Genomic DNA, 25856 nt, shown 5'->3' with positions numbered 1-25856 from the left:
TAGATAGATAGATAATAGATAGATAGATAATAGATAGAAGATAGATAGATAGATAGATAGATAGATAGATAGAAAATAGATAGATAGATAATAGATAGATAGATAATAGATAGAAGATAGATAGATAGATAGATAGATAGATAGATAGAAAATAGATAGATAGATAATAGATAATAGATAGAAGATAGATAGATAGATAGATAGATAGATAGATAGATAGATAGCAGATAGATAGATAGATAATATATAAATAGATAGATAGATAATAGACAATAGATAGATAATAGATAGCAGATAGATAGATAATGGTAGATAGATGATAGATAGATAATAGATAATAGATAGATGATAGATAATAGATATATTACACCTCATATGTAGTTATTATGTGGATGTAGCAGAGCTGAATGTGACATTTTTCTCTCCGGAGCTGCCGTGTTTGTGTTTGGCCCATATGCTGACATTTCCAGTACAGGAGCAGATACAGTGGGGTCTATGAATTGGGACCTATTCACCTCCTATATGGGTCTGTCCAGTGTCACTTAGATAAATAGATAAAACTTTGCATGTTAGAAAGTTCTATAACTTCTAATAATCTTTTTTTTAGCCATGGATAGTTTGAATAGCTCTTTATCCTGTCAGTAAATGGGAACATTCTTATTCGTGGCAATTATTAATTTTCAGTGCAGGTATCATTCAACAACCATCAAACAGTGATGACAATATTGGGGAGTAGAGTTATTAGAGGCAAAGAAACTAAAATACCCCCTTGCTAAATATGACACCAATATTAAAAGTGGCGCATGGTTGTTTCTCATGAGGGACTGTAAGACTTTTGTCATACTCAGCTCCCACTTTCCTAATTTCTATGCATAGACTCAAATCAAAATTTGGCTTACTGCAATCACCACAAGGGGGCGCTAAGGAGCTTGCTGCAATCTGGTACATACGCAATATGCAGCGAGCTCCTGGACTCCCTCTAGTGGTCGCTTTACGAAGCCAGGATTTTATTGTGCTTCCAGCTCTGCTGCTGAGGATCTGGAGCTCTGTGTCAGTAATACAAACATCTGACTGACATAAAGATATGAAGAGAAATAAATCAACACAGAGTGCTGGACGTAAAACAACTCGGTGTTAAAAGATGAACATTCCCTTTAAGCCTTCAAAGTGTCAGATGCCAGACTAAGTGACAGTCCGGGCTCTGGTTTAACTTTTCTCCAGCAGCTGTTCTGAATTGTGAAGGGAAACCTCAGTTTTGAAGCGTTTGCAGAATAAAACGTTTCCCGTGTCTTGTAATAATTACGGCCGTTTGATCCTCTGTGTGTTCCTGCCAAGCGGCTTTACAAGCTGAAGAAAGGAGGATAAAACAGTTTTTGGAGAAATAACAGATACAAATATGAATGGCGGCGAGCGAACGTATTCATCCTGAACGCTTATACTGTCATTGTGCCGCAGGAAAGCTGGATTCATTTTCTTAAACTCAAGTCGCAGGATTTTCACTATTTCCTACTTTTCAGTTGCCAAAAATGTGATAACAATCGGGTGTTGGATCTGCAGAATGTGCCGGAGAGGTGTTCATTTGTCTCAGATGGCTGCTGGTCAAAATCAGAAGTTTTTGTCCAAAAGGGGTTTATGGTGGGCTTCTCTGCTTACATTAAAGGGACTACAACTAGTCTTACTTTTGTGCGGTTAAATGTATGATACTGCCTGCTCGTTACAAGAATATAACTACTATAATACTGCCCCTATGTACAAGAATATAACTACTATAATACTGCCTCTATGTACAAGAATATAACTACTATAATACTGCTCCTATGTACAAGAATATAACTACTATAATACTTCCCCTATGTACAAGAATATAACTACTATAATACTGCTCCCTATGTACAAGAATATAACTACTATAATACTGTCCCTATGTACAAGAATATAACTACTATAATACTTCCCCTATGTACAAGAATATAACTACTATAATACTGCTCCTATGTACAAGAATATAACTACTATAATACTGCCCCCTATGTACAAGAATATAACTACTATAATACTGCCCCTATGTACAAGAATATAACTACTATAATACTGCTCCTATGTACAAGAATATAACTACTATAATACTGCTCCTATGTACAAGAATATAACTACTATAATACTTCCCCTATGTACAAGAATATAACTACTATAATACTGCTCCCTATGTACAAGAATATAACTACTATAATACTGCTCCTATGTACAAGAATATAACTACTATAATACTTCCCCTATGTACAAGAACATAACTACTATAATACTGCTCCCTATGTACAAGAATATAACTACTATAATGCTGCTCCTATGTACAGGAATATAACTACTATAATACTGCCCCTATGTACAATAATATAACTACTATAATACTGCTCCTATGTATAAGAATATAACTACTATAATACTTCCCCTATGTACAAGAATATAACTACTATAATACTGCACCTATGTACAAGAATATAACTACTATAATACTGCTCCCTATGTACAAGAATATAACTACTATAATGCTGCTCCTATGTACAGGAATATAACCACTATAATACTGCCCCTATGTACAAGAATATAACTACTATAATACTGCCCCTATGTACAAGAATATAACTACTATAATACTGCTCCTATGTACAAGAATATAGCTACTATAATACTGCTCCTATGTACAAGAATATAACTACTATAATACTGCCCCTATGTACAAGAATATAACTACTATAATACTGCTCCTATGTACAAGAATATAACTACTATAATACTGCTCCTATGTACAAGAATATAACTACTATAATACTTCCCCTATGTACAAGAATATAACTACTATAATACTGCTCCCTATGTACAAGAATATAACTACTATAATACTGCTCCTATGTACAAGAATATAACTACTATAATACTGCCCCTATGTACAAGAATATAACTACTATAATACTGCTCCTATGTACAAGAATATAACTACTATAATACTGCTCCTATGTACAAGAATATAACTACTATAATACTGCCCCTATCTACAGGAATATAACTACTATAATACTGCTCCTATGTACAAGAATATAACTACTATAATACTGTTCCTATGTACAAGAATATAACTACTATAATACTGCCCCCTATGTACAAGAATATGACTACTATAATACTGCTCCCTATGTACAGGAATATAACTACTATAATACTGCCCCTATGTACAAGAATATAACTACTATAATACTGCTCCTATGTACAAGAATATAACTACTATAATACTGCCCCTATGTACAAGAATATAACTACTATAATACTGCCCCTATGTACAAGAATATAACTCTATAATACTGCCCCAATGTACAAGAATATAACTACTATAATACTGCTCCTATGTACAAGAATATAACTAATAATAATAATAATAATAATAATAATTTTATTTATATAGCGCCAACATATTCCGCAGCGCTTTACAACTTATAGAGGGGACTTATACAGACAACAGACATTACAGCATAACAGAAATCACAGTTCAAAACAGATACCAGGAGGAATGAGGGCCCTGCTGCTCGCAAGCTTACAATCTATGAGGAAAAGGGGAGACACAAGAGGTGGATGGTAACAATTGCTTTAGTTATTTGGACCAGCCATAGTGTAAGGCTCGGGTGTTCATGTAAAGCTGCATGAACCAGTTAACTGCCTAAGTATGTAACAGTACAGACACAGAGGCTATTAACTGCATAAAGTGTATGAGAACATGATGGAGGAACGTGATTATGTTGTTGTTTTTTATTAATAGGCCACACAGGGATAATTAGGTTAATGCGTTGAGGCGGTAGGCCAATCTGAACAAATGAGTTTTTAGTGCACGCTTAAAACTGTGGGGATTGGGGATTAATTGTATTAACCTAGGTAGTGCATTCCAAAGAATCGGCGCCGCACGTGTAAAGTCTTGGAGACGGGAGTGGGAGGTTCTGATTATTGAGGATGCTAACCTGAGGTCATTAGCAGAGCGGAGGGCACGGGTAGGTTGGTAGACTGAGACCAGAGAGGAGATGTAGGGTGGTGCTGAGCCATGGAGTGCTTTGTGGATGAGGGTAGTAGTTTTGTACTGGATTCTGGATTGGATGGGTAGCCAGTGTAATGACTGGCACAAGGTAGAGGCATCGGTGTAACGGTTGGCGAGGAATATGATCCTGGCAGCAGCATTCAGGACAGATTGGAGCGGGGAGAGTCTGGTAAAAGGTAGGCCAATTAGTAGAGAGTTACAATAGTCCAGACGAGAATGAATAAGTGAGACAGTAAGAGTTTTTGCAGAGTCGAAAGTAAGAAAAGGGCGAATTCTGGAAATGTTTTTGAGATGCAGATAAGAAGAGCGACTATACCGCCCCCTATGTACAGGAATATAACTACTATAATACTGCTACTACATACAAGACTATAACTACTATAATACTACTATGTACAAGAATATAACTACTATAATACTGCTCCTATGTACAAGAATATTACTACTATAATACTGCTCCTATGTACAAGAATATAACTACTATAATACTGCCCCTATCTTCAGGAATATAACTACTATAATACTGCTCCTATGTACAAGAATATAACTACTATAATACTGCCCCTATGTACAAGAATATAACTACTATAATACTGCCCCCTATGTACAAGAATATAACTACTATAATACTGCCCCAATGTACAAGAATATAACTACTATAATACCGCTCTCTGTGTACAAGAATATAACGACTATAATACTGCTCCTATGTAGAAGAATATAACTACTATAATACTGCTCCTATATGCAAGAATATAACTACTATAATACTGCCCCAATGTACAAGAATATAACTACTATAATACTGCTCCTATATGCAAGAATATAACTACTATAATACTGCCCCAATGTACAAGAATATAACTACTATAATACTGCTCCTATGTACAAGAATATAACTGCTATAATACTGCCCCTATGTACAAGAATATAACTACTATAATACTGCTCCTATGTACAAGAATATAACTACTATAATACTGCCCCTATGTACAAGAATATAACTCTATAATACTGCCCCAATGTACAAGAATATAACTACTATAATACTGCTCCTATGTACAAGAATATAACTACTATAATACTGCCCCCTATGTACAAGAATATAACAACTATAATACTGCTCTTATGTACAAGAACATAACTGCTATAATACTGCTCCTATGTACAAGAATATAACTACTATAATACTGCCCCCTTTGTACAGGAATATAACTACTATAATACTGTTCCTACATACAAGACTATAACTACTATAATACTACTATGTACAAGAATATAACTACTATAATACTGCCCCTATGAACAAGAATATAACTACTATAATACTGCTCCTATGTACAAGAATATAACTACTATAATACTGTTCCTATGTACAGGAATATAACTACTATAATACTGCCCCCTATGTACAAGAATATAACTACTATAATACTGCTCCTATGTACAAGAATATAACTACTGTAATACTGCCCCTATGTACAAGAATATAACTACTATAATACTGCTCCTATGTACAAGAATATAACTACTATAATACTGCTCCTATGTACAAGAATATAACTACTATAATACTGCCCCTATCTACAGGAATATAACTACTATAATACTGCCCCTATGTACAAGAATATAACTACTATAATACTGCCCCATGAACAAGAATATAACTACTATAATACTGCCCCTATGTACAAGAATATAACTACTATAATACTGCCCCTATGTACAAGAATATAACTACTATAATACTGCTCCTATGTACAAGAATGTAACTACTATAATACTGCTCTATGTACAAGAATATAACTACTATAATACTGCCCCTATGTACAATAATATAACTACTATAATACTGCTCCTATGTATAAGAATATAACTACTATAATACTGCTCCTATGTACAAGAATATAACTACTATAATACTGCTCCTATGTACAAGAATATAACTACTAAAATACTGCCCCTATCTACAGGAATATAACTACTATAATACTGCCCCTATGTACAAGAATCTAACTACTATAATACTGCCCCATGAACAAGAATATAACTACTATAATACTGCCCCTATGTACAAGAATATCACTACTATAATACTGCCCCTATGTACAAGAATATAACTACTATAATACTGCTCCTATGTACAAGAATGTAACTACTATAATACTGCTCTATGTACAAGAATATAACTACTATAATACTGCCCCATGCACAAGAATATAACTACTATAATACTGCCCCTATGTACAATAATATAACTACTATAATACTGCTCCTATGTATAAGAATATAACTACTATAATACTGCTCCTATGTACAAGAATATAACTACTGTAATACTGCCCCTATGTACAAGAATATAACTACTATAATACTGCTCCTATGTACAAGAATATAACTACTATAATACTGCTCCTATGTACAAGAATATAACTACTATAATACTGCCCCTATCTACAGGAATATAACTACTATAATACTGCCCCTATGTACAAGAATATAACTACTATAATACTGCCCCATGAACAAGAATATAACTACTATAATACTGCCCCTATGTACAAGAATATAACTGCTATAATACTGCCCCTATGTACAAGAATATAACTACTATAATACTGCTCCTATGTACAAGACTGTAACTACTATAATACTGCTCTATGTACAAGAATATAACTACTATAATACTGCCCCATGCACAAGAATATAACTACTATAATACTGCCCCTATGTACAAGAATATAACTACTATAATACTGCTCCTATGTATAAGAATATAACTACTATAATACTGCTCCTATGTACAAGAATATAACTACTATAATACTGCTCCTATGTACAAGAATATAACTACTATAATACTGCTCCTATGTACAAGAATATAACTACTATAATACTGTTCCTATGTACAAGAATATAACTACTATAATACTGTTCCTATGTACAAGAATATAACTACTATAATACTGCCCCTATGTACAAGAATATAACTGCTATAATACTGCTCCTATGTACAAGAATATAACTAGTATAATGCTGCTCCTATGTTCAAGAATATAACTACTATAATACTGTCCCCTATGTATAAGAATATAACTACTATAATACTGCTCCTATGTACAAGAATATAACTACTATAATACTGCCCCTATGTACAAGAATATAACTACTATAATACTGCTCCTATGTACAAGAATATAACTACTATAATACTGCCCCCTTTGTACAGGAATATAACTACTATAATACTGTTCCTACATACAAGACTATAACTACTATAATACTACTATGTACAAGAATATAACTACTATAAAACTGCCCCTATGAACAAGAATATAACTACTATAATGCTGCTCCTATGTACAGGAATATAACTACTATAAAACTGCCCCTATGTACAATAATATAACTACTATAATACTGCTCCTATGTATAAGAATATAACTACTATAATACTGCTCCTATGTACAAGAATATAACTACTATAATACTGCCCCTATGTACAAGAATATAACTACTATAATACTGCTCCTATGTACAAGAATATAACTACTATAATACTGCTCCTATGTACAAGAATATAACTACTATAATACTGCCCCTATCTACAGGAATATAACTACTATAATACTGCTCCTATGTACAAGAATATAATTACTATAATACTGTTCCTATGTACAAGAATATAACTACTATAATACTGCCCCCTATGTACAAGAATATGACTGCTATAATACTGCTCCCTATGTACAGGAATATAACTACTATAATACTGCCCCTATGTACAAGAATATAACTACTATAATACTGCTCCTATGTACAAGAATATAACTACTATAATACTGCCCCTATGTACAAGAATATAACTACTATAATACTGTCCCTATGTACAAGAATATAACTCTATAATACTGCCCCAATGTACAAGAATATAACTACTATAATACTGCTCCTATGTACAAGAATATAACTACTATAATACCGCCCCCTATGTACAGGAATATAACTACTATAATACTGCTACTACATACAAGACTATAACTACTATAATACTACTATGTACAAGAATATAACTACTATAATACTGCTCCTATGTACAAGAATATTACTACTATAATACTGCTCCTATGTACAAGAATATAACTACTATAATACTGCCCCTATCTTCAGGAATATAACTACTATAATACTGCTCCTATGTACAAGAATATAACTACTATAATACTGCCCCTATGTACAAGAATATAACTACTATAATACTGCCCCCTATGTACAAGAATATAACTACTATAATACTGCCCCAATGTACAAGAATATAACTACTATAATACCGCTCTCTGTGTACAAGAATATAACGACTATAATACTGCTCCTATGTACAAGAATATAACTACTATAATACTGCCCCTATGTACAAGAATATACCTACTATAATACTGCTCCTATGTAGAAGAATATAACTACTATAATACTGCTCCTATATGCAAGAATATAACTACTATAATACTGCCCCAATGTACAAGAATATAACTACTATAATACTGCTCCTATGTACAAGAATATAACTACTATAATACTGCCCCTATCTACAGGAATATAACTACTATAATACTGCCCCTATGTACAAGAATATAACTACTATAATACTGCCCCATGAACAAGAATATAACTACTATAATACTGCCCCTATGTACAAGAATATAACTACTATAATACTGCCCCTATGTACAAGAATATAACTACTATAATACTGCTCCTATGTACAAGAATGTAACTACTATAATACTGCTCTATGTACAAGAATATAACTACTATAATACTGCCCCATGCACAAGAATATAACTACTATAATACTGCCCCTATGTACAATAATATAACTACTATAATACTGCTCCTATGTACCAGAATATAACTACTATAATACTGCTCCTATGTACAAGAATATAACTACTATAATACTGCCCCTATCTACAGGAATATAACTACTATAATACTGCCCCTATGTACAAGAATATAACTACTATAATACTGCCCCATGAACAAGAATATAACTACTATAATACTGCCCCTATGTACAAGAATATAACTGCTATAATACTGCCCCTATGTACAAGAATATAACTACTATAATACTGCCCCTATGTACAAGAATATAACTACTATAATACTGCTCCTATGTACAAGAATGTAACTACTATAATACTGCTCTATGTACAAGAATATAACTACTATAATACTGCCCCATGCACAAGAATATAACTACTATAATACTGCCCCTATGTACAATAATATAACTACTATAATACTGCTCCTATGTATAAGAATATAACTACTATAATACTGCTCCTATGTACAAGAATATAACTACTATAATACTGCTCCTATGTACAAGAATATAACTACTATAATACTGCCCCTATCTACAGGAATATAACTACTATAATACTGCCCCTATGTACAAGAATCTAACTACTATAATACTGCTCCATGAACAAGAATATAACTACTATAATACTGCCCCTATGTACAAGAATATAACTACTATAATACTGCCCCTATGTACAAGAATATAACTACTATAATACTGCTCCTATGTACAAGAATGTAACTACTATAATACTGCTCCTATGTACAAGAATATAACTACTATAATACTGCTCCTATGTACAAGAATATAACTACTATAATACTGCCCCTATCTACAGGAATATAACTACTATAATACTGCCCCTATGTACAAGAATATAACTACTATAATACTGCCCCATGAACAAGAATATAACTACTATAATACTGCCCCTATGTACAAGAATATAACTGCTATAATACTGCCCCTATGTACAAGAATATAACTACTATAATACTGCTCCTATGTACAAGAATGTAACTACTATAATACTGCTCTATGTACAAGAATATAAGTACTATAATACTGCCCCATGCACAAGAATATAACTACTATAATACTGCCCCTATGTACAAGAATATAACTACTATAATACTGCTCCTATGTATAAGAATATAACTACTATAATACTGCTCCTATGTACAAGAATATAACTACTATAATACTGCTCCTATGTACAAGAATATAACTACTATAATACTGCTCCTATGTACAAGAATATAACTACTATAATACTGTTCCTATGTACAAAAATATAACTACTATAATACCGTTCCTATGTACAAGAATATAACTACTATAATACTGCCCCTATGTACAAGAATATAACTGCTATAATACTGCTCCTATGTACAAGAATATAACTAGTATAATACTGCTCCTATGTTCAAGAATATAACTACTATAATACTGCCCCCTATGTATAAGAATATAACTACTATAATACTGCTCCTATGTACAAGAATATAACTACTATAATACTGCCCCTATGTACAAGAATATAACTACTATAATACTGCCCCTATGTACAAGAATATAACTACTATAATACTGCTCCTATGTACAAGAATATAACTACTATAATACTGCCCCTATGTACAAGAATATAACTACTATAATACTGCTCCTATGTACAAGAATATAACTACTATAATACTGCCCCCTTTGTACAGGAATATAACTACTATAATACTGTTCCTACATACAAGACTATAACTACTATAATACTACTATGTACAAGAATATAACTACTATAATACTGCCCCTATGAACAAGAATATAACTACTATAATGCTGCTCCTATGTACAGGAATATAACTACTATAAAACTGCCCCTACGTACAATAATATAACTACTATAATACTGCTCCTATGTATAAGAATATAACTACTATAATACTGCTCCTATGTACAAGAATATAACTACTATAATACTGCCCCTATGTACAAGAATATAACTACTATAATACTGCTCTTATGTACAAGAATATAACTACTATAATACTGCTCCTATGTACAAGAATATAACTACTATAATACTGCCCCCATCTACAGGAATATAACTACTATAATACTGCTCCTATGTACAAGAATATAACTACTATAATACTGTTCCTATGTACAAGAATATAACTACTATAATACTGCCCCCTATGTACAAGAATATGACTACTATAATACTGCTCCCTATGTACAGGAATATAACTACTATAATACTGCCCCTATGTACAAGAATATAACTACTATAATACTGCTCCTATGTACAAGAATATAACTACTATAATACTGCCCCTATGTACAAGAATATAACTACTATAATACTGCTCCTATGTACAAGAATATAACTCTATAATACTGCCCCAATGTACAAGAATATAACTACTATAATACTGCTCCTATGTACAAGAATATTACTACTATAATACCGCCCCCTATGTACAGAAATATAACTACTATAATACTGCTACTACATACAAGACTATAACTACTATAATACTACTATGTACAAGAATATAACTACTATAATACTGCTCCTATGTACAAGAATATTACTACTATAATACTGCTCCTATGTACAAGAATATAACTACTATAATACTGCCCCTATCTACAGGAATATAACTACTATAATACTGCTCCTATGTACAAGAATATAACTACTATAATACTGCTTCTATGTACAAGAATATAAATACTATAATACTGCTCCTATGTACAAGAATATAACTACTATAATACTGCCCCTATGTACAAGAATATAACTACTATAATACTGCCCCCTATGTACAAGAATATAACTACTATAATACTGCCCCAATGTACAAGAATATAACTACTATAATACCGCTCTCTGTGTACAAGAATATAACGACTATAATACTGCTCCTATGTACAAGAATATAACTACTATAATACTGCCCCTATGTACAAGAATATACCTAGTATAATACTGCTCCTATGTAGAAGAATATAACTACTATAATACTGCTCCTATATGCAAGAATATAACTACTATAATACTGCCCCAATGTACAAGAATATAACTACTATAATACTGCTCCTATATACAAGAATATAACTACTATAATAGTGCCCCTATGTACAAGAATATAACTACTATAATACTGTCCCAATGTACAAGAATATAACTACTATAATACTGCTCCTATGTACAAGAATATAACTACTATAATACTGCCCCTATGTACAAGAATATAACTACTATAATACTGCTCCTATGTACAAGAATATAACTACTATAATACTGCCCCTATGTACAAGAATATAACTCTATAATACTGCCCCAATGTACAAGAATATAACTACTATAATACTGCTCCTATGTACAAGAATATAACTACTATAATACTGACCCCTATGTACAAGAATATAACAAGTATAATACTGCTCTTATGTACAAGAACATAACTGCTATAATACTGCTCCTATGTACAAGAATATAACTACTATAATACTGCTCCTATGTACAAGAATGTAACTACTATAATACTGTTCCTACATACAAGACTATAACTACTATAATACTACTATGTACAAGAATATAACTACTATAATACTGCCCCTATGAACAAGAATATAACTACTATAATACTGCTCCTATGTACAAGAATATAACTACTATAATACTGCTCCTATGTACAAGAATATAACTACTATAATACTGCTCCTATGTACAAGAATATAACTACTATAATACTGCTCCTATGTACAAGAATATAACTACTATAATACTGCTCCTATGTACAAGAATATAACTACTATAATACTGCCCCTATCTACAGGAATATAACTACTATAATACTGCCCCTATGTACAAGAATCTAACTACTATAATACTGCTCCATGAACAAGAATATAACTACTATAATACTGCCCCTATGTACAAGAATATAACTACTATAATACTGCCCCTATGTACAAGAATATAACTACTATAATACTGCTCCTATGTACAAGAATGTAACTACTATAATACTGCTCCTATGTACAAGAATATAACTACTATAATACTGCTCCTATGTACAAGAATATAACTACTATAATACTGCCCCTATCTACAGGAATATAACTACTATAATACTGCCCCTATGTACAAGAATATAACTACTATAATACTGCCCCATGAACAAGAATATAACTACTATAATACTGCCCCTATGTACAAGAATATAAGTACTATAATACTGCCCCATGCACAAGAATATAACTACTATAATACTGCCCCTATGTACAAGAATATAACTACTATAATACTGCTCCTATGTATAAGAATATAACTACTATAATACTGCTCCTATGTACAAGAATATAACTACTATAATACTGCTCCTATGTACAAGAATATAACTACTATAATACTGCTCCTATGTACAAGAATATAACTACTATAATACTGTTCCTATGTACAAAAATATAACTACTATAATACCGTTCCTATGTACAAGAATATAACTACTATAATACTGCCCCTATGTACAAGAATATAACTGCTATAATACTGCTCCTATGTTCAAGAATATAACTACTATAATACTGCCCCCTATGTATAAGAATATAACTACTATAATACTGCTCCTATGTACAAGAATATAACTACTATAATACTGCCCCTATGTACAAGAATATAACTACTATAATACTGCCCCTATGTACAAGAATATAACTACTATAATACTGCTCCTATGTACAAGAATATAACTACTATAATACTGCCCCTATGTACAAGAATATAACTACTATAATACTGCTCCTATGTACAAGAATATAACTACTATAATACTGCCCCCTTTGTACAGGAATATAACTACTATAATACTGTTCCTACATACAAGACTATAACTACTATAATACTACTATGTACAAGAATATAACTACTATAATACTGCCCCTATGAACAAGAATATAACTACTATAATGCTGCTCCTATGTACAGGAATATAACTACTATAAAACTGCCCCTACGTACAATAATATAACTACTATAATACTGCTCCTATGTATAAGAATATAACTACTATAATACTGCTCCTATGTACAAGAATATAACTACTATAATACTGCCCCTATGTACAAGAATATAACTACTATAATACTGCTCCTATGTACAAGAATATAACTACTATAATACTGCTCCTATGTACAAGAATATAACTACTATAATACTGCCCCTATCTACAGGAATATAACTACTATAATACTGCTCCTATGTACAAGAATATAACTACTATAATACTGTTCCTATGTACAAGAATATAACTACTATAATACTGCCCCCTATGTACAAGAATATGACTACTATAATACTGCTCCCTATGTACAGGAATATAACTACTATAATACTGCCCCTATGTACAAGAATATAACTACTATAATACTGCTCCTATGTACAAGAATATAACTACTATAATACTGCCCCTATGTACAAGAATATAACTACTATAATACTGCTCCTATGTACAAGAATATAACTCTATAATACTGCCCCAATGTACAAGAATATAACTACTATAATACTGCTCCTATGTACAAGAATATTACTACTATAATACCGCCCACTATGTACAGAAATATAACTACTATAATACTGCTACTACATACAAGACTATAACTACTATAATACTACTATGTACAAGAATATAACTACTATAATACTGCTCCTATGTACAAGAATATTACTACTATAATACTGCTCCTATGTACAAGAATATAACTACTATAATACTGCCCCTATCTACAGGAATATAACTACTATAATACTGCTCCTATGTACAAGAATATAACTACTATAATACTGCTTCTATGTACAAGAATATAAATACTATAATACTGCTCCTATGTACAAGAATATAACTACTATAATACTGCCCCTATGTACAAGAATATAACTACTATAATACTGCCCCCTATGTACAAGAATATAACTACTATAATACTGCCCCAATGTACAAGAATATAACTACTATAATACCGCTCTCTGTGTACAAGAATATAACGACTATAATACTGCTCCTATGTACAAGAATATAACTACTATAATACTGCCCCTATGTACAAGAATATACCTAGTATAATACTGCTCCTATGTAGAAGAATATAACTACTATAATACTGCTCCTATATGCAAGAATATAACTACTATAATACTGCCCCAATGTACAAGAATATAACTACTATAATACTGCTCCTATATACAAGAATATAACTACTATAATAGTGCCCCTATGTACAAGAATATAACTACTATAATACTGCTCCTATGTACAAGAATATAACTACTATAATACTGCCCCTATGTACAAGAATATAACTCTATAATACTGCCCCAATGTACAAGAATATAACTACTATAATACTGCTCCTATATACAAGAATATAACTACTATAATAGTGCCCGAATATAACTACTATAATAGTGCCCCTATGTACAAGAATATAACTACTATAATACTGTCCCAATGTACAAGAATATAACTACTATAATACTGCTCCTATGTACAAGAATATAACTACTATAATACTGCCCCTATGTACAAGAATATAACTACTATAATACTGCTCCTATGTACAAGAATATAACTACTATAATACTGCCCCTATGTACAAGAATATAACTCTATAATACTGCCCCAATGTACAAGAATATAACTACTATAATACTGCTCCTATGTACAAGAATATAACTACTATAATACTGACCCCTATGTACAAGAATATAACAAGTATAATACTGCTCTTATGTACAAGAACATAACTGCTATAATACTGCTCCTATGTACAAGAATATAACTACTATAATACTGCTCCTATGTACAAGAATGTAACTACTATAATACTGTTCCTACATACAAGACTATAACTACTATAATACTACTATGTACAAGAATATAACTACTATAATACTGCCCCTATGAACAAGAATATAACTACTATAATACTGCTCCTATGTACAAGAATATAACTACTATAATACTGCTCCTATGTACAAGAATATAACTACTATAATACTGCTCCTATGTACAAGAATATAACTACTATAATACTGCTCCTATGTACAAGAATATAACTACTATAATACTGCTCCTATGTACAAGAATATAACTACTATAATACTGTTCCTATGTACAGGAATATAACTACTATAATACTGCCCCCTATGTACAAGAATATAACTACTATAATTCTGCTCCTATGTACAAGAATATAACTACTGTAATACTGCCCCTTTGTACAAGAATATAACTACTATAATACTGCTCCTATGTACAAGAATATAACTACTATAATACTGCTCCTATGTACAAGAATATAACTACTATAATACTGCCCCTATCTACAGGAATATAACTACTATAATACTGCCCCTATGTACAAGAATATAACTACTATAATACTGCCCCTATATACAAGAATATAACTACTATAATACTGCCCCCTATGTACAGGAATATAACTACTATAATACTGCCCCTATGTACAAGATTATAACTACTATAATACTGCCCCCTATTTACAGGAATATAACTACTATAATACTGCCCCTATATACAAGAATATAACTACTATAATACTGCCCCCTATGTACAGGAATATAACTACTATAATACTGCCCCTATATACAAGAATATAACTACTATAATACTGCCCCTATATACAAGAATATAACTACTATAATACTGCCCCCTATGTACAGGAATATAACTACTATAATACTGCCCCCTATTTACAGGAATATAACTACTATAATACTGCCCCTATGTACAGGAATATAACTACTATAATACTGCCCCTATGTACAAGAATATAACTACTATAATACTGCCCCTTATGTACAAGAGTATAACTACTATAATACTACCCTCTATGTAAAAGAGTATAACTACTATAATACTGCTCCTATGTACAAGAATATAACTACTATAATACTGCCCCTATGTACAGGAATATAACTACTATAATACTGCCCCTTATGTACAAGAGTATAACTACTATAATACTACCCTCTATGTAAAAGAGTATAACTACTATAATACTGCCCCTATGTACAAGAATATAACTACTATAATACTGTCCCTATGTACAGGAATATAACTACTATAATACTGCTCCTATGTACAAGAATATAACTACTATAATACTGCCCCCTATGTACAAGAATATAACTACTATAATACTGCCCCCTATGTACAAGAATATAACTACTATAATACTGCCCTCTATGTACAAGAATATAACTACTATAATGCTGCCCCTATGTACAAGAATATAACTACTATAATACTGCCCCTATGTACAAGAATATAACTACTATAATACTGCTCCCTATGTACAGGAATGTAACTACTATAATACTGCCCCTATGTACAAGAATATAACTGCTATAATACTGCCCCTATGTACAAGAATATGACTACTATAATACTGCTCATATGTACAAGAATATAACTACTATAATACTGCCCCCTATTTACAGGAATATAACTACTATAATACTGCCCCTATATACAAGAATATAACTACTATAATACTGCCCCTATATACAAGAATATAACTACTATAATACTGCCCCCTATGTACAGGAATATAACTACTATAATACTGCCCCTATGTACAAGAATATAACTACTATAATACTGCCCCCTATTTACAGGAATATAACTACTATAATACTGCCCCTATATACAGGAATATAACTACTATAATACTGCCCCCTATGTACAGGAATATAACTACTATAATACTGCCCCTATATACAAGAATATAACTACTATAATACTGCCCCTATATACAAGAATATAACTACTATAATACTGCCCCCTATGTACAGGAATATAACTACTATAATACTGCCCCCTATTTACAGGAATATAACTACTATAATACTGCCCCTATGTACAGGAATATAACTACTATAATACTGCCCCTATGTACAAGAATATAACTACTATAATACTGCCCCTTATGTACAAGAGTATAACTACTATAATACTACCCTCTATGTAAAAGAGTATAACTACTATAATACTGCTCCTATGTACAAGAATATAACTACTATAATACTGCCCCTATGTACAGGAATATAACTACTATAATACTGCCCCTTATGTACAAGAGTATAACTACTATAATACTGCCCCTATGTACAAGAATATAACTACTATAATACTGTCCCTATGTACAGGAATATAACTACTATAATACTGCTCCTATGTACAAGAATATAACTACTATAATACTGCCCCTATGTACAGGAATATAACTACTATAATACTGCCCCTTATGTACAAGAGTATAACTACTATAATACTGCCCCTATGTACAAGAATATAACTACTATAATACTGCCCCCTATGTACAAGAATATAGCTACTATAATACTGCCCCTATGTACAAGAATATAACTACTATAATACTGTCCCTATGTACAGGAATATAACTACTATAATACTGCCCCCTATTTACAGGAATATAACTACTATAATACTGCCCCTATGTACAGGAATATAACTACTATAATACTGCCCCTTATGTACAAGAGTATAACTACTATAATACTACCCTCTATGTAAAAGAGTATAACTACTATAATACTGCTCCTATGTACAAGAATATAACTACTATAATACTGCCCCTATGTACAGGAATATAACTACTATAATACTGCCCCTTATGTACAAGAGTATAACTACTATAATACTGCCCCTATGTACAAGAATATAACTACTATAATACTGTCCCTATGTACAGGAATATAACTACTATAATACTGCTCCTATGTACAAGAATATAACTACTATAATACTGCCCCTATGTACAGGAATATAACTACTATAATACTGCCCCTTATGTACAAGAGTATAACTACTATAATACTGCCCCTATGTACAAGAATATAACTACTATAATACTGCCCCCTATGTACAAGAATATAGCTACTATAATACTGCCCCTATGTACAAGAATATAACTACTATAATACTGTCCCTATGTACAGGAATATAACTACTATAATACTGCCCCCTATTTACAGGAATATAACTACTATAATACTGCCCCTATGTACAGGAATATAACTACTATAATACTGCCCCTTATGTACAAGAGTATAACTACTATAATACTACCCTCTATGTAAAAGAGTATAACTACTATAATACTGGTCCTATGTACAGGAATATAACTACTATAATACTGCCCATATGTACAGGAATATAACTACTATAATACTGCCCCTATATACAAGAATATAACTACTATAATACTGCTTCTGATGTACAAGAATATAACTACTATAATACTGCTCCTATGTACAAGAATATAACTACTATAATACTGCTTCTGATGTACTAGCATGTGGTCATATATAAGGTTTATTTGCATAGTGAACGTCTTGAGCTATGTTCCTTTACCACAGATACCATAAAAAAGGGCTGTGTGCTGCTATATAGTTAACGCATTAATTGCCTGATAATTGGATCAGTCAGCAGGAAGATTTGTTTGTTTTGAGACTTTGCTCCATAGTGCGGTGGTAGCAGACATGGTTATGTAAGGAGCAGGACGACCTCTGACCAGTTTCTTGGACAGTTGGTATTTTGGATAGAGTTCCCTATTAGGCCTAACAAGAAGGTCGTGACCTTTGTAATCTGAGATATGGCGGCTGCTAAATATTGATGTGTCCTGACAGTTATAGGGTCCTTTCTTTATAGAGGGCAGCTTTCCCACCAGCACCCTACAGTCATTATGTGTCAGGCCTGGAGCAGCTGTTGGGCTTTGTGCACATCTTGCGTTTTTCCTGCCGTGAGATGCAGAAATTTCTGTATCCAAACACTCAATGTGCGCACGTTCACTAAGTGGCTGATAAGTGGATTAGTAGAAATGACAGAAGGAGCCACTTGAGTTCACAAGAACCTGATGAGAGGTCAACAGTGCACAAAGTATCCAAAACTCCGAAAAGAAAATCACATTTTCATCTTATGCCGTTTTGGGTATGCAGCGCTGCTGCAAAGCAATGTGTCTCAATATTTACCGACTAGAAGTAGGACAAGGGGCAGAGGGACAATTACAAAGCCTGAGTGTAACATGAGACGACACAGGGTTTGTTTGCATATGAGCTGCATACACAAAACGACAGATCATGTGTAATAGTTTTTACACGGTAGTATGTCACTTTTGTGGAAAATGGAACCCGAGTGTCTCACCGTAACACGAGTAGTGATCATTTCTGTCATTTTCTGTCTGGACGACTATTATCTGTGAGAATTTGCTGATGTGTTTAAGAGGCTGCGTGCTCATGATCCCCCCTATAATCCCGAGATTAGCCGCTCCGTGCAGTGTCGTCTGTGTCATTATATACCACCGAAAAGAAGGAAGGGGGGAACTGTCGTTCTTACTGTCAAACTGTCTATGAATGGAATTATGCTCCTGAGAGGGGTGCGAGGTATTGAGACCCCCCGCCTCGCTCAATATCTGCTCCCAGGCCCCTGTCTGTCTCACTGCAGTGACAGTGGCAGCTCAGTAAATGCCCCCCGGACCCCCGTGACATTAGGTTTAGGGTTGTTTGACAAGAGCTGAAATCCGATCCATAAAGTTTAATAATAGTTTACATTGTAGATAATCCGCAGAGAATAATGATGGCGGAAAACAGAAATCTCCACCGAGCGGTGAGAAGCCAACAGTCTGTAAGAGAAGGAGGCCTGTCCTCTACAGCAAGCCTCGTCCTACAGATCGATCCACCATGATAGTCCTGGAAGGAAAGTCCAACTATCTATTATTATTATTTATATAGCACCATTAATTCCATGGTGCTGTACATGAGAAGGGGCTACATACAGGGTTATAGATATCGTTTACAGTAAACAAATTAACAATGACAGACTGGTACAGAGGGGAGAGGACCCTGTCCTTGCGGACTTACATTCTACGGGATAATGGGGAAGAGACAGGAGGTCGGCAGCTCGAGTGGTGGTGAGGCGGCAGCTCTGGTGGTAGTGAGGCGGCAGCTCTGGTGGTGGTGAGGCGGCAGCTCTGGCGGTGGTGAGGCGGCAGCTCTGGTGGTGGTGAGGCTGCAGCTCGGGCAGTTGGTGAGGCGGCAGCTCTGGCGGTGGTGAGGCGGCAGCTCTGGCGGTGGTGAGGCGGCAGCTTGGGTGGTGGTGAGGCGGCAGCTCTGGCGGTGGTGAGGCGGCAGCTTGGGTGGTTGGTGAGGCGGCAGCTCTGGCGGTTGGTGAGGCGGCAGCTCGGGTGGTGGTGAGGCGGCAGCTCTGGCGGTGGTGAGGCGGCAGCTCGGGTGGTTGGTGAGGCGGCAGCTGTGGTGGTGGTGAGGCGGCAGCTCGGGTGGTGGTGAGGCGGCAGCTCTGGTGGTAGTGAGGCGGCAGCTCTGGTGGTGGTGAGGCGGCAGCTCTGGCGGTGGTGAGGCGGCAGCTCTGGTGGTGGTGAGGCTGCAGCTCGGGCAGTTGGTGAGGCGGCAGCTCTGGCGGTGGTGAGGCGGCAGCTCTGGCGGTGGTGAGGCGGCAGCTTGGGTGGTGGTGAGGCGGCAGCTCTGGCGGTGGTGAGGCGGCAGCTTGGGTGGTTGGTGAGGCGGCAGCTCTGGCGGTTGGTGAGGCGGCAGCTCGGGTGGTGGTGAGGCGGCAGCTCTGGCGGTGGTGAGGCGGCAGCTCGGGTGGTTGGTGAGGCGGCAGCTCTGGCAGTTGGTGAGGCGGCAGCTCGAGTGGTGGTGAGGCGGCAGCTCTGGCGGTGGTGAGGCGGCAGCTCGGGTGGTTGGTGAGGCGGCAGCTCGGGCGTTTGGTGAGGCAGCAGCTCGGGTGGTTGATGAGGTGGCAGAATAGTTATTGCAGGGTGTAGGCTTTCCTGAAGAGATAGGTTTTCAGGTTCCGTCTGAAGGATCTGAGGGTGGTGGATAATCGGACGTGTTGTGGTGTGGAATTCCAGAGGATGGGGGATAGTCGGGAGAAATCTTGGAGGCGGTTGTGTGAGGAACGAATAAGTGTGGAGGAGAGAAGGAGGTCTTGGGAGGATCGGAGATTACGTGAGGGAAGATATCGGGAGATTAGTTCAGAGATATAGGGAGGGGACAGGTTGTGGATGGCTTTGTAGATCAGTGTTAGTAGTTTGATCTATCTATCTATCTATCTGTCTGTCTATTTTCTCTCTGTCTATCTATCCATTATCTATCTATCTATCTATCTATCTATCTATCTATCTATCTTCTATCATCTATCATCTATCTATCTATCTATCTATCTATCTATCTTCTATCATCTATCATCTATCTATCTATCTATCTATCTATCTATCTATCTATCTTTCTATTATTTATCTATCTATCCATCTATTTATCTATTATCTATATATCTATGTATCTATCTATTATATATCTATGTATCATCTATTATCTATCTATGTATCATCTATTATCTATCTATCTACCTATCTATTTATCTATCTATTATCTATCTATCTATTATCTATCTATCTATCTATCTATCTATCTATCTATCTATCTATCTATTATCTTTCATGTACACGGAACAGTCGTCCTGGTTCCTTTGCAGAGAAACAGCCCCAAAGCATGATGTTGCCACCCCCATGCTTCACAGTAGGTATGGTGTTCTCTGTCTTCAACTCAGCATTCTGGTTCTCCAAACACGACGAGTTTTGTTTCTACCAAACTGTTCTACTTTGGTTTCATCAGACCATATAACATTCTCCCAATACTCTTCTGGATAATCCAAATGCTCTCTAGCAAACTTCAGACGGGCCCGGACATGCACTGGCTTAAGCAGGGGGACACGTTTGGCACTGCAGGATCTGAGTCCCTGGCGGCATAGTGTGTTACTGATAGTAGCCTTTGTTACGGTGGTCCCAGCTCTCTGCAGGTCATTCACTAGTTCCCCCGTATGGTTCTGGGATTTTTGCTCACCATTCTTGTGATAATTTTGACCCCACGGGGTGAGATCTTGCGTGGAGCCCCAAATCGAGGGAGATTATCAGTGGTCTTGTATGTCTTCCATTTTCTTATTATTGCTCCCACAAATGATTTCATCACACCAAGCTGCTGGCCTATTGCAGATTCAGTCTTCCCAGCCTGGTGCAGGGCTACAATTTTGTTTCTGGTGTCCTTCGACAGCTCTTTGGTCTTCACCATAGTGGAGTTTGGAGTGTGACTGTTTGAGGTTGTGGACAGGTGTCTTTTATACTGATAACAAGTTCAAACAGGTGCCATTACTACAGGTAATGAGTGGAGGACAGAGGAGCCTCTTAAAGAAGAAGCTACAGGTCTGTGAGAGACAGAAATCTTGCATGTTTTTGGGTGACCAAATACTTTATTTCCACCATAATTTGCAAAATAAATCTTGCCAAATCAGACAAGGTGACTTTCTGGATTTGTTTTCTCATTTTGACTCTTATAGTTGTGGTCTACCTATGATGTCAATACAGGCCTCTCATCTTTTTAAGTGGGAGAACTTGCACAATTGGTGGCTGACTAAATACTTTGTTTCCCCTATCTATCTATCTATCTATCTATCTATCTATCTATCTATCTATCTATCTATCTATCTGTCTATTATTATTATTATTATTTATTGTTATAGCGCCATTTATTCCATGGCGCTTTACATGTGAGGGGGGGTATACATAATAAAAACAAGTACAATAATCTTAAACAATACAAGTCATAACTGGTACAGGAGGAGAGAGGACCCTGCCCGCGAGGGCTCACAATCTACAAGGGATGGGTGAGAATACAGTAGGTGAGGATAGAGCTGGTCATGCAGCGGTTTGGTTGATCGGTGGTTACGATCTATCTATCTATCTATCTATCTATCTATCTATCTATCTATCTATCTATCTATCTATCTATCTATCTATCTATCTATCATCTTTCTAGCTATTATCTATCTATCTATCTATCTATCAGTGATGAGAGAACGTACTTCGATAAGGTGTTATCCCGCTCGGGTGCGATCCGAGTGTCTTTGCATGCTCGAAAAATACGCTGTTAGACAACTGCAACACATGGAGAGATTGCCTAACAAACAGACAATCCCTTCATGTGTTGCTGCAGTGAGCAGCCTCCGGGCCTCGAGCATAGTAGCCGAGCACGCTGAAGCCACTCGGCTAGCACACGATCATGCTCCGATAACGCCTTATCTAAGCACATTCGCTCATCACTAGTTGTTATCCATATTTCTGAGTTCCTGTTACTCACAAGAAGCAGACAGCTTAAAAATGGGGAGGAATTGAAACCAAGTATATCAGAAGGCTGCAGTGTTCATGAACTGTGAATTATTTGTAGATTTTCTGAGGACAGTTGATGGGTAATACAGTCATTGACCAGTCACACTGCCCCTCCAGGACCCAGGGGGGAGGATGGGGGTTGTGATTAATTACTATCGTCAGTGATCTCCTCTCATTCCTGTCAGTCATTCCTGCACCTGCCAATAACATCTCCAAGTGCACAGCGAATAACTGTCAGCCGCCCCCGCGCCCTGTCAATACCTCCGCTCCACTTATTGGGAGACATCACTGAAGAGCGTTCCCCGATCCCACCGGAGCCACTGTGTTTAACATAAATCAGTAACACTTGTGTTCTATCTATCTATTATCTATCTATCTATCTATCTATCTATCTATCTATCTATCTATCTATCTATCTACCTCTCTATCTATCATCTATCTATTATCTATCTATCTATCTATCTATCTATCATCTATTATCTATCTATCATCTATCTATCTATCTATCTATCTATCTATCTATCTATCTATCTATCAATCTATCTATCTATTATCTATCTATCTATCTATCTATCTATCTATCTATCTATCTATCTCTTAACTATCTATCATCCATCTTCATCTCATTCATCTTTATTTCTCTCTCTACCTCCCTTCCTTCTTTTTTGTCTCTTTCTTTCTTTCTTTCTTTCTTTCTTTCTTTCTTTCTTTCTTTCTTTCTTTCTTTCTTTCTTTCTTTCCCCTTGCTTCCTTTCTCCCTCTCTCTCCTTTCCTTTTTTCTCTTTCTTTCTTTGTTCTTTCCTTCCCCTTTTCTCTTTCTTTCTTCCTTCCTTTCTCTCTCTCTTCACTTTCTTTCTTTCTTTTCTTTATACTTTCTTTCTTCCTTGCTTCCACTCTCTCTATCTCTCTTACTTACTTCTTTTCCCTTTCTCTCTCTTTCTTTGTTTCTTGCTCTCTTCTCTTCCTTCTTTATTACCTTCCTTTTTTCTCTCCACCTTTCTTCATTGCTTCCTTTCTCTCTCTTTGTCTTCCTTCATTCTTTTCTCTCTCTTGCTTTATTAATTACCTTTTCTATTTCTTTCTTTCTTGCTTCTTTTCTCTTTCTCTCTATGCTTTCCTTCTTTCCTCTCTCTTTCTCTCTTTCTTTCTTTCTTTCTTTTCCACTCTCTATTTCTTCTTTGCTTCCTTTCTCTCTCTTCCTTGCTTCCTTTCACTTTTTCTCTCTCAATTCTCTTCACTTACTTTCCGTTATACATTCTTCCCCAATCTATCACTTCCTTCTTTTTTCTTTCTTTTATCTTGCTTTCTTCCTTCTTTATTTTCTCTTTCTTGCTTTCTTCATTTCTCTCTCTGTCTCACGTCGTCCTTTTCTGTCTCTTTCTCATTGTCCTAGAACAAATGTATTTTATAGAAGTATGGTAAAGAAAACATGTGGTCACTCCCTCCACTGCTCCTCAGGGGCAGGGCTTATGTACACATTCCCTGAGGGTAAAAGCTTATGTACACATTACCTTAGGGGCAGGGTTTATGTACACATTACCTCAGGGGCAGGGCTTATGTACACATTACCTCAGGGGCAGAAATTATGTACATATTCCCTGAGGAGCAGAGCTTATGTAC

At 35.1% G+C, this 25856-nt stretch overlaps 1 protein-coding gene across 1 annotated transcript in view; it reads left to right on the top strand.

Annotated features, from left to right (window-relative positions):
• HS3ST6 (heparan sulfate-glucosamine 3-sulfotransferase 6) overlaps positions 1-25856 on the top strand; it is a 65311-nt gene that overhangs the window by 1791 nt on the left and 37664 nt on the right. The window lies entirely within an intron of this gene.

The sequence above is a fragment of the Ranitomeya variabilis genome, chromosome 7, assembly GCF_051348905.1.
Source record: "Ranitomeya variabilis isolate aRanVar5 chromosome 7, aRanVar5.hap1, whole genome shotgun sequence".
In the NCBI taxonomy this organism is placed as follows: Eukaryota; Metazoa; Chordata; class Amphibia; order Anura; family Dendrobatidae; genus Ranitomeya; species Ranitomeya variabilis.
This window is presented reverse-complemented; position numbering and strand designations above follow the sequence as displayed.